We start from the raw sequence: 13,510 nt of genomic DNA on the forward strand, positions 1-13,510 counted from the left end.
AATGTTAAGCAATTTTTCAAAAGTGTTGATGGCACATATATCTTTTACTGCTGTAATAAACAATAGAGGCATCGGAAAAGGCATCGGTGGCATCCGGAAAGGCACCAAGAAGAATTATATTTACGTTTTGTAACTTGCTGCGTGACGAAAAAAGAAAACAAAAACCGTGGTCCCTAAATGAATTCTCCCACCTTGCGCCAAAACATTTTCAAATTTTCTGCAGCTTCACCTTTTCCTATTCGTAGGTCCGGCCAAGCCTTTATGGTCATTGGCCCCCGTATAGCCACTAACTATGGCCTATAAATAAAGGTGTTTAGTGTTAGATTGTAAAACTCCCCGAAGAAGTTTACGACAGTTAAACGAAACGCGTCAGGGAATAAAGAAATTTTACAGCTACCGTTCGTAGTTCCGTCCGTTCGTTTAAAATAATTTTTTTTAAAATTTGGTACGATAGCTGTGGTCAGTTTTTCCATGCAGCGTGTCTGGATGTACCTTTCGCAGAGACGTGGGGGGGACAGAGACACCAACACAACATTTCACCTGCCGTTCGCTTCGAAAATTAAGTTTTCATCCCGAGTTCATTTGTTAAATAAAATAGGAAAAAAACACTTCGAACGGAAAACAGAATTATTTGAACGCCTGGATCTTCTGAAAAAAGGTCTCCTAAACGAGTGGCCCTGATTATATTTAAGCATGGTAAACACGTTAGCCTTAACTTGGCTGTTTCTCGAAGCTCAGTGTTTTCTTACATGCCTTTTTCACGTGAAATGAGGCGATTGAATATATATAATAAACACTAAAAGAACTACAGCTGATGGAAATTTAAAATGTCTTATCTAAAGGCTGTGGAAACAAACTTATTAATGACTCTAAACATATAGAAATCTAGAACGAAATTTTTTTAGAGTTGCTCATCTTTTCATTTTTCCGGAATCGAAAGTCGAGATTGCAAAATTCAAGTGGAAAGCAAACCGACTGTGATTTAAGCCTTAAACAAGTCAAGATACTTTATTCCGTCATACAACAAGTTACATATCGTAAATATCATTCTTCTTGATGCCTTTCCCGATGTCTCCATTGGTTAATATAACAGTAAAAATGTTGTTCCAGTCAAAGCGTTTGGAAAATTGTTTAACTTTTGAATTAGCGAAGTATAACCTGGTAACATTTTGGCTTTACAATACGATTGTTTTTTTGTAAGTTACAAAACGTAAATATAATTCTTCTTGGTGCCTTTCCCGATACCTCCATTGTTTAATACAGCGGTAAAAGATATATGTGCCATCAACACTTTTGAAAAATTGCTTCACATTTTATTTAGCGAAATATACTGTTAACATTTCGACTTTACAACACTATTGTTTTCTGCAACTACAACTGATATGTCTCTATATGAAGTATTAAATTTGTTTCCCCGCTGACCTCTCGTATTTCGGTCATTTCTTCATCCCCCACTCGTCGCCCGTGATGTAGTAACTCTCGTCCATTTTACAGTTGTGTGCTTGGTTGCCAAGCCTTTGAACAGGAATGAGTCTAAGGGTGACCTTGTAATGATACAAACCTTGCTGCTTTTCAAATGCAGATTATTTCACATATTTGCACTGCGGTGGAGAGATGAAATTAGGAGATCCTCGGAGCTAAGAACACTACTGAAACGAGTAGTTGTAAATAGGACCTGAAAAAATTCAGGTCCGTACGGGATTTGAACCCATGACCTCTGCGATACCGGTGCAGCGCTCTACCAATTGAGCTAACAAGCCAAATCTTTGTACCCAATTCATTGACCAGCTCCCAGTTGGCTTGTTAGCTCAATTGGTAGAGCGCTGCACCGGTATCGCAGAGGTCATGGGTTCAAATCCCGTACGGGCCTGAAATTTTTCAGGTCCTATTTACAACTACTCGTTTCAGTAGTGTTCTTAGCTGCGAGGATCTCCTAATTTCAAATGCAGATTACTTTGTTATCATGCTAACTAGATACTGGTCTCTATCACAACAAGGTCACCTTCAGCCTCACTCCAAATCAAAGGCTTGGCAACTAAGTACACAACTGTAAAATGGCCCATTGTAAAAGCAGGAAAGCGTACTCCGACATCCGTCAGAATGAGGTCATCTCGGGTAGATTTCCGATTACGAAATCCGAGCTCGCACGATGTTGTCTTCGTGATGAAAGCCCTATTTAGCATATTAGACCCGCAAAACAGAGCAGAAATGAACACGTGCTTCGTTTTCGCTCATGACTTCGTATTAGCGTCAAGATATTTGCATTTTTTTGCATTGCTTACCTATATTACAGACTCCAAAAAATTGTTGCGATGCCTCCTTTTCACGGATGGCCGATTACAACTACAACATAGTGACACCTCCACGAAATCTGTCCAAAGGAGGATGTTAAAACACCAGAGGTCATCTCGGGTAGATTTCTGATGACGAAATCCGAGGTCGCCCGATGTTGTCATGAAGGCCCTATTTCGCATTTTAGAGCCGCAAAATAGCGTAAAAAGGAACACTTACTTCGTTTTCGCTCACGACTTTGTATTAGCGTTAAGATATTTGCATTTTTTTCCGTTGCTAACCTATATGACATTCCACAAAATACATTTGACGCCTCCTTTTCACGGATGGCCGATCACAACTATAATGTAATGACATCTTCACGAAATCTGTCAAAAGGAGGATTTTAAAACACCGGAAACCTCTCGATTTCTGATGAAATAAATTTAACGCAGTTACGTTCAGAGTTTAAGCGATATATTGTTCTTTCTAATCTGGTAATTGATTAAAAAATTGTACATTACCTCGATTGGACGGAGATTAAGTTTGAATATAATGTAGCAGGCGATATTACTTTTGTCGACAAGGATAATCCGTGACTTGTCTCACCTATTACATTTTCTCTATCTGCGTTGTGCCATGATCATCATTGAAAATATTCTATGATAATACTTTTTACAATATTTAGATGAGGATTTTCAATTCTAAACGCAAGAGTGTACCAAGGGAAAGATCTGCAAGAAACAGTTTCTCATGAATACATTTTAAAAATTCTTTTAGCTGACTTCTACATATATAAAAATTACTACATAGATATATTTCACTTCGACGATTATCTTAATAAACAATTAACGGGAAGTTCTGAGAATCAGTTTTTTTTTCAGTTTTGACAGATTTCGTGGAGGTGTTACTATGTTGTAGTTGTAATCGGACATCCGTGAAAAGGAGGCATCGCAGAAATTTTGTGGAGTCTGTAATAAAGGTAAGCAACGAAAAAAAAAAGTAAATATCTTACGGCTAATACGAAGTCATGAGCGAAAACGAAGCACGTGTTCGTTTCTACTCTGTTTTGCGGGTCTAATATGCTAATTAGGGCCTTCATCACGAAGACAACATCGGGCGAGCTCGGATTTCGTAATCGGAAATCTACCCGAGATGACCTCCTTCTGACGGATGTCGAAGTACGCTTTCCGTAAGAGCAAATTTCGCTATTTCGCTCTTTCGTCAATTCACGATCGGGTCGTAATGACACGTGTTTTGGGGCTCCTGACTTTTTATTGCGTTTTAACTCTTACTGACTGCTTTCTTCTAAAATGTTTCTACCGAATCGATCATACTACTTGGTGCGATGGTTTGGACTGTCCAGTTCAACATTACAACGCTTCGCCTGTCCTGTTGAAGAGAGAGGATTCCGGCCAAATCGATTCGGGTAACCGCCATATTGAGCATATTGCGGGAATACAGAACCCACGAAGGCATATATTTTCCAAATCTAGACACAGATATTATCAAAATGCGAATTCCACGTTTCAGGCTGTTAAAGTGTGGTGATATTAATCCTAATCCAGGCCCCACAAAGTATCCATGTGCTTGTTGTGAGAGGCCATGTAAGAACAATCAGAGAGCCTTACAATGCGACGGTTGCAACTTGTGGTGCCATGCTAAATGTACTCGTGTTTCTCAGGACGAATACAACCGGTTATCAAGTACTGATGATACCTGGTACCGCAATGCCTGTACTTTTAAATGGCTTTCAGACTCATTCTTTTCTGATTCAACCGAGGACTCGTTTAACAATTCGAACTCTACGAACTCTGACACCTCTGAACCCAATGTCATTGCTGACTACAAGGCCAGTATCGCGGCTTACTACAAGTTTAACCTGTCAATAGCTCATCAAAATATCAACAATCTTCAAAACAAAATGGACGAAATAAGGGTTCTACTGAATCAGGAGCTATTTGACATCTTAGTTCTAACTGAAATAAAGATTGACTCCAGCTACAACAACTCGCTTTTTCAACATCCTTTGTACAGGATAATTAGACGCGACAGGAAAAAGGGCGGCGGTGGCATAATGGTTTACATCAAACATAGCGTCTCTGCTTACAGACGCAGGAAGCTAGAGCCTGTGGATATCGAAGCTGTTTGCATCGATGTAAAGGGTAGGGGAAATACCTGGTTTTCTCTTCTCGCCTGTTACAGATCTCCAAACAAAAATAAACCAACGGAATTTTTGTCAACTCTCTATTCTACGACCGAAAATCTGTACAATCACCGTAATGAATTACTCATTATTGGTGACTTAAACTTCAACATGCTCAACAATGATAGCTGTTCTCCTGACAACCGGCTATCTGAATACTGTGACCGTTTTCAACTAACAAACATTGTAACTGTGCCTACCCGAACAACGGATACATCGAGCACACTTCTTGATGTTAAACTGACAACTCATCCGCAACGATTCTGCTATACTACCTTACAACTCGGTATCAGTGATCATGACATGGTTGTAACAATTCGTAAGTGGAAGCTTCCTAAACCCCCACCAAAGCTCATTAGTTATCGTTCGATGAAACGGTTCGACACTGATATTCTCCAGGATCTAAACAGTGTCCCCTGGGACTGTGCGTTCATTCACGATGATATCAACGACATTTGGGCGACCTGGTATAAATTATTCGCTGAAGTGATTGATCGTCACGTACCACTTAAGAAGAAATTAGTACGCGGCAATGCTGTGTCATGGATGACACCAAAAATTATCCAGGCTATAAACACTAGAAATCGTCTCCACAGAAGGTTTACTAAGAAGAAAACATCTGAAAATTGGGAGACCTACAGGAAACAACGGAACCTCGTCACATCCTTAAAACGTTCTTCCCTCAAGTCATACTGCATTAATGTATCCACAAACTCCGAACACCCCGGGGAATTTTGGAAGAAATTTCATTGTTTACTCCTAAGTAAAGACAGAGGTAACAGCCATGTTCAGCTGATTGAAGACGGGCGCCTCATCACTGATAGTACTGATATCGCCAATCTTCTAAATGATTATTTCATTAATGCAGTACCTGGACCGGCTAGCCACATGCCCAACTTACAGCCAGAAGAGTTCAAGACACATCCAAGTGTTGTATCCATTGGACGGAAGTTTGAAAGACAAACGAGCTTCTCATTTACTCCTGTTCAGGACTCCTATATCAAAAGGATACTTTCTACTATCAAAATAAACAAAGCCACCGGTGTTGACGGAATCTCTCCACGCCTGCTGAAACTTGCTGGGCCAAGAATTTTCAGTTCTCTCACAAAATTAATCAACCAGTGCATTGTTAGTGTCTCCTGGCCTACAGATTGGAAAACCTCTATTGTCTCACCGATCTATAAAAAAGGTACTGAGACTTTAAAATCTAATTACCGTCCTGTATCTGTATTATCGGCTGTTTCAAAGGTAGCGGAAAGAGTTCTCTTTGATCAGTTATATGAGTTTTCTCTTGACTTTCTCAGCAGGAATTTGACTGGTTTCTTGAAAGGACACTCATGTTCGACAGCCCTTCTCAAGACATTCGAAGACATTAGAAAAAAATTAGACTCTAGCGAACACTCTGCAGCAATTACCATAGATCTCTCCAAAGCATTTGACTCTATCAATCATGATTTGCTTCTTGCAAAGCTGTCAGCTTATGGTGTAACTAAAGTCGCCTTACAACTTCTACGTTCTTGACTTGACTGACCGTAAGCAACATGTCAAGACTAACGGTATTTAGTCGGATTGGCAAATTATGAGGTGTGGAGTTCCTCAAGGCTCAATCTTGGGCCCCCTTCTCTTCAATATATATATGAACGATGTGAATTTTTCAGATATTTGGTGCTCTTTAAGATTTTATGCCGATGACACTACTGGGTACTCTTCAAACCTTTGTCCATCTACCTTGCAAATAAATCTACAAAACAACGTTGGTCTACTCGCTTCCTGGTTTTGTGAGAACTTTCTGGCGATCAATCATAATAAATCTCAATCCATTGTTTTCAACAGAGCAACTTTACGAACGCCCTTTGTTATTGACAGTAATGAACTGGATTACGTTACACATATCAAGCTTCTTGGAGTAGTCATCGACAATTTACTCTCTTTCAACGTATACATTAAAGAAGTTTGCCGGAAAGTGAACACAAAAGTTTCAATTCTCCGTCGCATTCGTAAATTTATACCCTCAGATGTGATGATTAAATTGTACAAAGCTTTCATTCTCCCTCGCTTCGAATATGCATCACCACTGTTTATAGGTCTAAGTAAGGGTCTGTCTGCGAAACTGGAGTCAACCAACGCATTCGCTCTGAGGACTCTTCTCAATTATTCTAAATCGACTGCTTACGAAGAGTTATTGAAAACTGTAAATATTAAAGTTTAGAACATCGACGCATAGAACAAGCACTTATACTTGTATATAAAAGTATTCATAACCAGACACCGAACTACATTCAGGAAATGTTTTCTCTGCGAAGTAATGGCTACAGCCTACGTGGCCATCTTAAGGTTGTTCTTCCAAGACCAACCTCATCTTATATGCAACATTCTTTTACGTACCAGGCTAGCAAACAATGGAACAATCTGACAGACAAAATAAGGATGTCGGAATCCCTTTCTATATTTAGGAAAAATTTGCAAGACATACAGTTGTCCTCATCGTATGACTGCAGCTGTTTGTTTTGTAAACAAATAGTCTAGTCACCGATATTCCCTTTTATTAAATTATTGATTACTTTAATAGCAATTATTCATTCTAGATAATTAATTTTTATTTCTTACCTATTACTCATTACTTATACATGTAAATTATGTCAATTTTTATGGCACATTTGCATTTAAACGAGCTATTCGCTCATATGCGGTATGTGGTAAAAAAAAACAAAAGTTACTTACTTATGGGTGGGTGTCAGGCGGTGTGCGTACTCTGATTGCGTTGCATCATGGTCGTAAAACGAAAAGCGAGTCACTAGCATCCTGTTGCGGTCGAGTGAACATCTCTGGTGGCAGGAAGATAGCGCGAATAAACGTGGAATGTAATGGGGATTCACTGTCTGTTGCCATTCCCTCGAAAGTTAAAAAGGTTTGGCAGGCCTGCGCGACTCCTGTTATTCCACTGAGACAAATTCGTTGTTAGGAGGCAACTGAAGAGATCCAGAAAGAATCGAAACTGCAGCCTTGTCCAAGTTACACTCACAGCTGATGGCTGTGTGAATAATATCAAATTCGCGAGTTATTTAACAGGGAATCAACCCTTGACATGCAACTCATTACAAAGAGACAGCGACCTTCTAATATACGAACTATTTTTCATGTCATACACTTAGAGCGTAAATACGGGATTCGCAAAAGGAGAAGCGTTACGGCTTCTAACACCAAATTCGTCACGCTCAACGTTAAATAAAAAAACATACAGATTTTCAAATATGCTTAAAAGAATAGTGAATACTTATAATGAGTTTTTGATAACCGTATCTCTGGAATTATCTTCTGCGGGAGAGACAGTAAACTTGAAAACAAAAAAATAGCGCGCACAAATGAAAATATTACCTTTTGTAACACAATCTCCTTCGGCTTTGCCAAACCTCAAGAACATACAGACAGGGAAATTACACCTTAAAACTAACCCTTACTATAACATCGCAAAGGAAAGTCATTAAAAGATATCTTGATAACAGCTAAGTTTTCAGGTCAGAAAATTTCAACGCGCAAGCGAATGGCAAGAGTCTCACAAGCCTATTAATACCTTTTCACGATCGACAGCATTTTGCTTTCCGGCCTACCCGGCGTGTCGCCGCGTGCATTGTAGAATTATTCAGTGGTCAAGTGACTTCTTTCATTGCTCTATTTCAACTGTCCTTCATTCAATGATCAAGATAGTAGATTTACCATACAACACTCGCGGTCATTTAATTTGCTTTTACTTAGGAAAGAAGATTTACGACACAATTGAGTATACAATAGTAACGCTGTGTAACGCAACAATAGGCCTTTTTTTGGTCATAATCGGTCTCAAACACTAGCACTTAAAATGCGCTAAACACATGTACCGTTGGAGAGCGTTTGAGAGCGTTTGGTCAGAGCCGTTGAAGAAGGATCAAAGCGGCCATCCAAATCTTTGAAAGGCTCCAAACTACGACGTACATCAAATTTGACCTTCTCGAAAACTGGTCTCAAATTACATACTAGAAAACAGTGATTGCGTTTGTCCTTGAGAACCATAGAACACGCGACAAATACGTACAAAAAATACTTTTACACATCCAGAATAAATCAGGTTATATTTAGCTATGGTGAAAGGAAAAAGGAGCGGCGTAACTTTTACGGAATGTTCAGTCAAAATCTGCCGATTACTGCCGCTTTCACCGCTATATTGAAAATATAGCTACCAACGCTAGCTACCAATGCAACGCAATCGGAGTGCGCACACCGCCTGGGTGGTTGTGTAGTTCGAGATGAATTTGGTCACATAATTAATTTACTATCGATGATGTGGTCAGTGGACTACGAGACGGTGGATTAAAGAGTAAGCCTGACGACGTCCTTTGTGGGTTAAATGGGTACAATACTGGGTTGTAGTTAAATGATAACCTATAAATACTGACACTCGTTTGATAATATTGCAACAAAATGAAACGGACAATTCATCTTTATTATAGAGAATTACTCATGAAATTGGGAGTTATAATTTGGTTATCTGCTGTATGCTGCATGTCTGGGGGTAATTTCCTCATTTCTTGCATCTTCCAATTTTTTTTTCTAAAAGATCTATAAGCAAAGCATTTGATAAGGTGTGGCATGCTGGTTTGTTGTGTAAGTTAGAGGTTCTAGGGGTACAACCGCTCTTACTTCAATTTTTTAAAAGTTATTTGCTTAACCGAAAGCAACTGGTGGTTCAGTATAGAAGGGCAATCCTCTGATTTGCGAACAGTGTACTCCGGAGTCCCTCAATGGTCTGGGATAGGACCGCTTCTATTTATTATTATTATTTATTTATTTATTAATTTTTCGCGCCACATCGCTTAAATACTGTTATTTGCATGTTTTAAACTTTTACCTTGATAATGGAGTCATGACTACTCCGAAACGTCGGATTTTATCGTTCGTTTTTACCGTTTTATTTTTTATTTATATCAATGATATTACTGACGATCTCGCCTCTGTTCCTTTCATTTATGCCGATGATACTACACTGTTCACGAGCCAGCCGTATCAGCTGGTTGCCTAAATTCTTATCTAAATAAGATCTCCGAGTGGGCTGACAAATGGTTGGTAACTATGAATCCTGTTAATTCTCGCAATGGTGTATTTTCTCTCAGGCGTAATAAAAAAGATCACTACCTCTATTTCTTGACACCAAGGTCGTCAAAGACATTGAGTCTCACACTCACTTAGGCCTAACTTTGCAGAGTAATATGTGGTGGAGAAATCATATAGTTAAGATGTACAAGAAAGCCTCTAAACGATTAAATATGTTGAAATTTTCAAATACATAGTTGATAAATCCATCTTAACATGCTTGTACAAAACCCTGATTAGACCGCTCATCGAATATGGGGATGTTATCTGGAACAACTGTCGTAATCGTGATTCAGCTTTACTGGATAATGTTCGATACGAAGCCAAAGGGGTGGTAACAGGAGCCATTAAGGGAACCAGTTCTGCGAGGTTACATAATGAACTTGCGTGGCAGCCTCTTAGTTCCAGGAGAGAATTGCATAAACTAAGCTAATTTTACAAAATTGTCAAGAATATCTTGCTCCACGTTATTTAACTTAACTATTGCCCAAACTATCTAATGAAGGTACAAATTTTCGTCTCAGATCAAGAGAAAACTTCACTCAACTTCGAACTGTAGAACAAGTCTCTTTTTCCTTTAGCAATCACTGGCTGGAATTCTCTGGACCTAGATTTCCGAAACTCTGTACCTCTTCCCACTTTTAAAGCGAAAACTCGGTCAATTCTCTTTCGGCATACTTACAATAGGTTATACGATTGTTCTTTTACAAGGCACGCATCTGTTGATCACACCCGCTTTTGACTTGGGTTTTCTTGTGTAAGAGAATATCTCATCAAAATTAATAGTTGTGTGTCGCCAATTTGCGAGTGCAGTTTTGACTCTGAATCCTTGAAACATTTTTCCTTGTATTTCCCAAGGTATGCCGCTCAACGTGATTTTCTCCTTACCTCGGCTGCTAATATTCTAGGTGAAACGCGGTCATCGAGTAGAGTTGCTAGGAAACTAAATTTTTTATTGTATGGTGTTGAGTTTGTAAATTACGACGTCAACTGTGCTTTGTTTCACGAAGTACAAAGTTTTATAATTAACACTAATCGCTTCTCTGAGGCCATTGTTTGATTGTTTCAATATTATATATTCCTAGCTTAGTATGTTTAACTCGTTGTTATTGCAACTTATATGTGTTGTTCACACATGTGTGAGTGTGTGTTGAAGGGAGGGGGAATCTCTGTATTTGAAGTCCTTTCTCTTGTTTGCTCAGAAAACCAAAGGCTACCGAGGATGCATAAACAATTTTCCCAGTTTTTCCCGTGTTCTTCAGAACACGGAAAGCAAGGAGGTCAAATTTGACTGTATCTCCCGTTAAATCAGGGGCCAGTTTTTCGAACGTCCCGGTTACTTACCAAGCCCAAAGCCATATTTTTAAGTTAAATTTAAAGATTAGATAACTAGACTTTAGAACCTTTAACAGTCCATTTTGTTTCTTTAGCTGATAGTTTCATTGCAGAATTTTCAAAACTTTTCAAACCCCTTTCTTGAAAGAAAACAGAACAGCTTTTCGGGCCCGTTAAGTTTCCAGAACTTTCAAGGCTTCAGGTGTGAATTTTAGAAAAATTCACGCATCACGTGTACTCTACAATATTTCATGCGCATGCGTCATGAGTTTTTTTAGGAAAGCTCAGATCTCATCTTACTTTTCTGTTAACATCGCGTGTCACATGTTAGTTTTGGGCTTAATCACGCGTAACTTGTTTTAAAAGTTTATGCCACCCTCTTTAAACAGGTGAAAGGAAATCCTTAATTTACACCCCCGCTAATATAATAAGGACTAACTTTATTGTACTTATGTAAGATTAATGGCTAAAACTTTTAGCCGGATTTTCCCTTTTAGACGAGAGAAACCAGAAACGTATGCCCAGTTTATATTATATTGTCTTGCCTTTATTGATGTTATCAAAGGAGAGAGGCAAGGTCTCAATGAAGTTAAAAGTTAACCGTAAAATGGTCAAAAAATTTAACCGTGAGAAATTGACAAATTTTAACCGTTGTCGTAAAAAAGGTTATCCGTAAAAATTTCTCCCATTTTCGATGCATAATTTTGAATGTGTTAAAATCTTGGACTTTTATGTGTCTCGTCTTATGGCCATTGCACGAAAACACAAAATTACTCTGTTGCTTGACTCCAAAGGTAAAAGCGAGCAAGTAGAGGTGTTTTAGAACGATGAAAATTAATTATTAATCTTTTCAAAATGATTAAAATCAATTGTTAATATTTCGGTTAATCGTAGCAGAAAGAAATGAACCGTTCGCCGTAAAAGCCTTAACTCCATTATGATCCTCTATTCAATGCAAGTGTTAATTTGGTGTTGGGTACAATAGCTATTTTGACAAAGCGAGAGAAACGATTCTGCAGGCGCGCCGATAACAGATTTTCCCCTCTATTTCAAACAGCTTTACGTCAACTTTTTATTTCGGCTGCCAAAATGAAATTTATTTTCTATGATTACAAAAGAAAAAAAAACGAAAAACCACATACTCTCTCCGGATTTCAAATCAAAAAATGCTCAGGAACTCTTCATTTTCTGTTTAAATTCAAACTGCGCCGACTTTGCTTAATTGAAATTTTCTTCCAAAAATACTAAATTATTCCTCTGTGATTAATGAAAGACCACAATAAGGAAGCTCAAATCTGGTACATAACGATCGGTAGGAAATTCATTAGTTGCTCCTTAGCCTGTTTCCTGTCAGCGTTTTCCTTTTTGTTTTATTTTGCTGTTTTTAATTTTTTTTTTCACTTCCAAGATCTCATTAATAATTCTCCTTTTTTTGTTTATTGACAGTATCATGGTTAGCAATCATGGTTTTCTCGCAAGTCCCTTGCCGGTGTTCATGTTGTCATCGACGTTGTTGGCCTTCCTGGAAATTAACTGGTCATAGCAACGATTTGTATGGAGAGCAGATTTCATGTGATGCGGTATGTTCTACTTGCCTGCCTAGCAGGATCATATATTCTCTTTTTGATCCTAGGCAACTCGCTGAGTATCACAAGCACTGCCCAAGAACGATGGTTGTATGGAAAACAATTTGTAAACTGCATTACCTTGTTTCAGGATATTTCTACTTGAATACGGTTCTTCATCTCATAGCTGTGTCATGAAGGTATAGCGCCATTGTAAAATCACCTTTGATGGTTCCATTACTAGATCAAAAGTCGTGGTAATAGTACTGATATGGACTGTCCTTGTTCTTGTAGTTGCCACCGCTTTTTTCAGACAAGAAGAATCTGCCTTTATCATTCGAAACTGTTCTTTTGCGGGGCAGCTTCAGATGCCCCTGCTTTTCATGCTACCGCTGCGGCATTCATCATGTTCGTTGTGCCAATTTCAATAATCTTTTTCCTAACCTGGAGACTTTTTAAAACAGTTAACGCTATCCAATCTAACGATCAACCAGTCATATTTTTGGAAAGCAGAGCTGCAAGTTTTAACAATGGTCCAAGCCAGCACCAACAACACGACACGAGAAGAATCAAAGATCGGAAGGCAGCTGTCGACGTTTGCATCATAATGGCGGCGTTTATCTTCCTGAGTGGACCGATTTCGTTCTTCATTATTTCTTCAAGGTAGAATTTCCATCCGAAGTTACGCAAACCACTCCATGTATTTATTACATTAGCTCTGTGACCAATCCAATCATTTATTCTGTTCGCAAGAGGGAATTTCGACGCTTAAGCAAATTGGCGGACAGTGTGCCATTTCATTTGCTTTTGGTACGGACAATGTAATTGGTGTGCACGATTTACGGCTAGCCCCTACAAGAATCCCTTCAATTGCGGAATCAAGGGCTGCACAGGTTGCCCAACACATGGACTCTCGTAGTTCTCGGACTTTGAATGTTCCTGAAGGAATTTAAATGAATCTCCAGAGATGCCATCCTCTGACTAAAGAAATCGTTGAATAAACTGAACA

General features: G+C 38.8%; 2 pseudogenes; both read left to right on the forward strand.

Moving 5' to 3' along the window:
- Positions 1–9,794: 9,794 nt before the first annotated feature.
- LOC136281309 (uncharacterized) lies at positions 9,795–10,661 on the forward strand (annotated as a pseudogene).
- Positions 10,662–11,681: 1,020 nt separating this feature from the next.
- LOC136281097 (trace amine-associated receptor 5-like) lies at positions 11,682–13,326 on the forward strand (annotated as a pseudogene).
- The last annotated feature ends 184 nt before the right edge of the window (positions 13,327–13,510 follow it).

This window comes from Pocillopora verrucosa, chromosome 5, assembly GCF_036669915.1.
Source record: "Pocillopora verrucosa isolate sample1 chromosome 5, ASM3666991v2, whole genome shotgun sequence".
Lineage (NCBI taxonomy): Eukaryota > Metazoa > Cnidaria > Anthozoa > Scleractinia > Pocilloporidae > Pocillopora > Pocillopora verrucosa.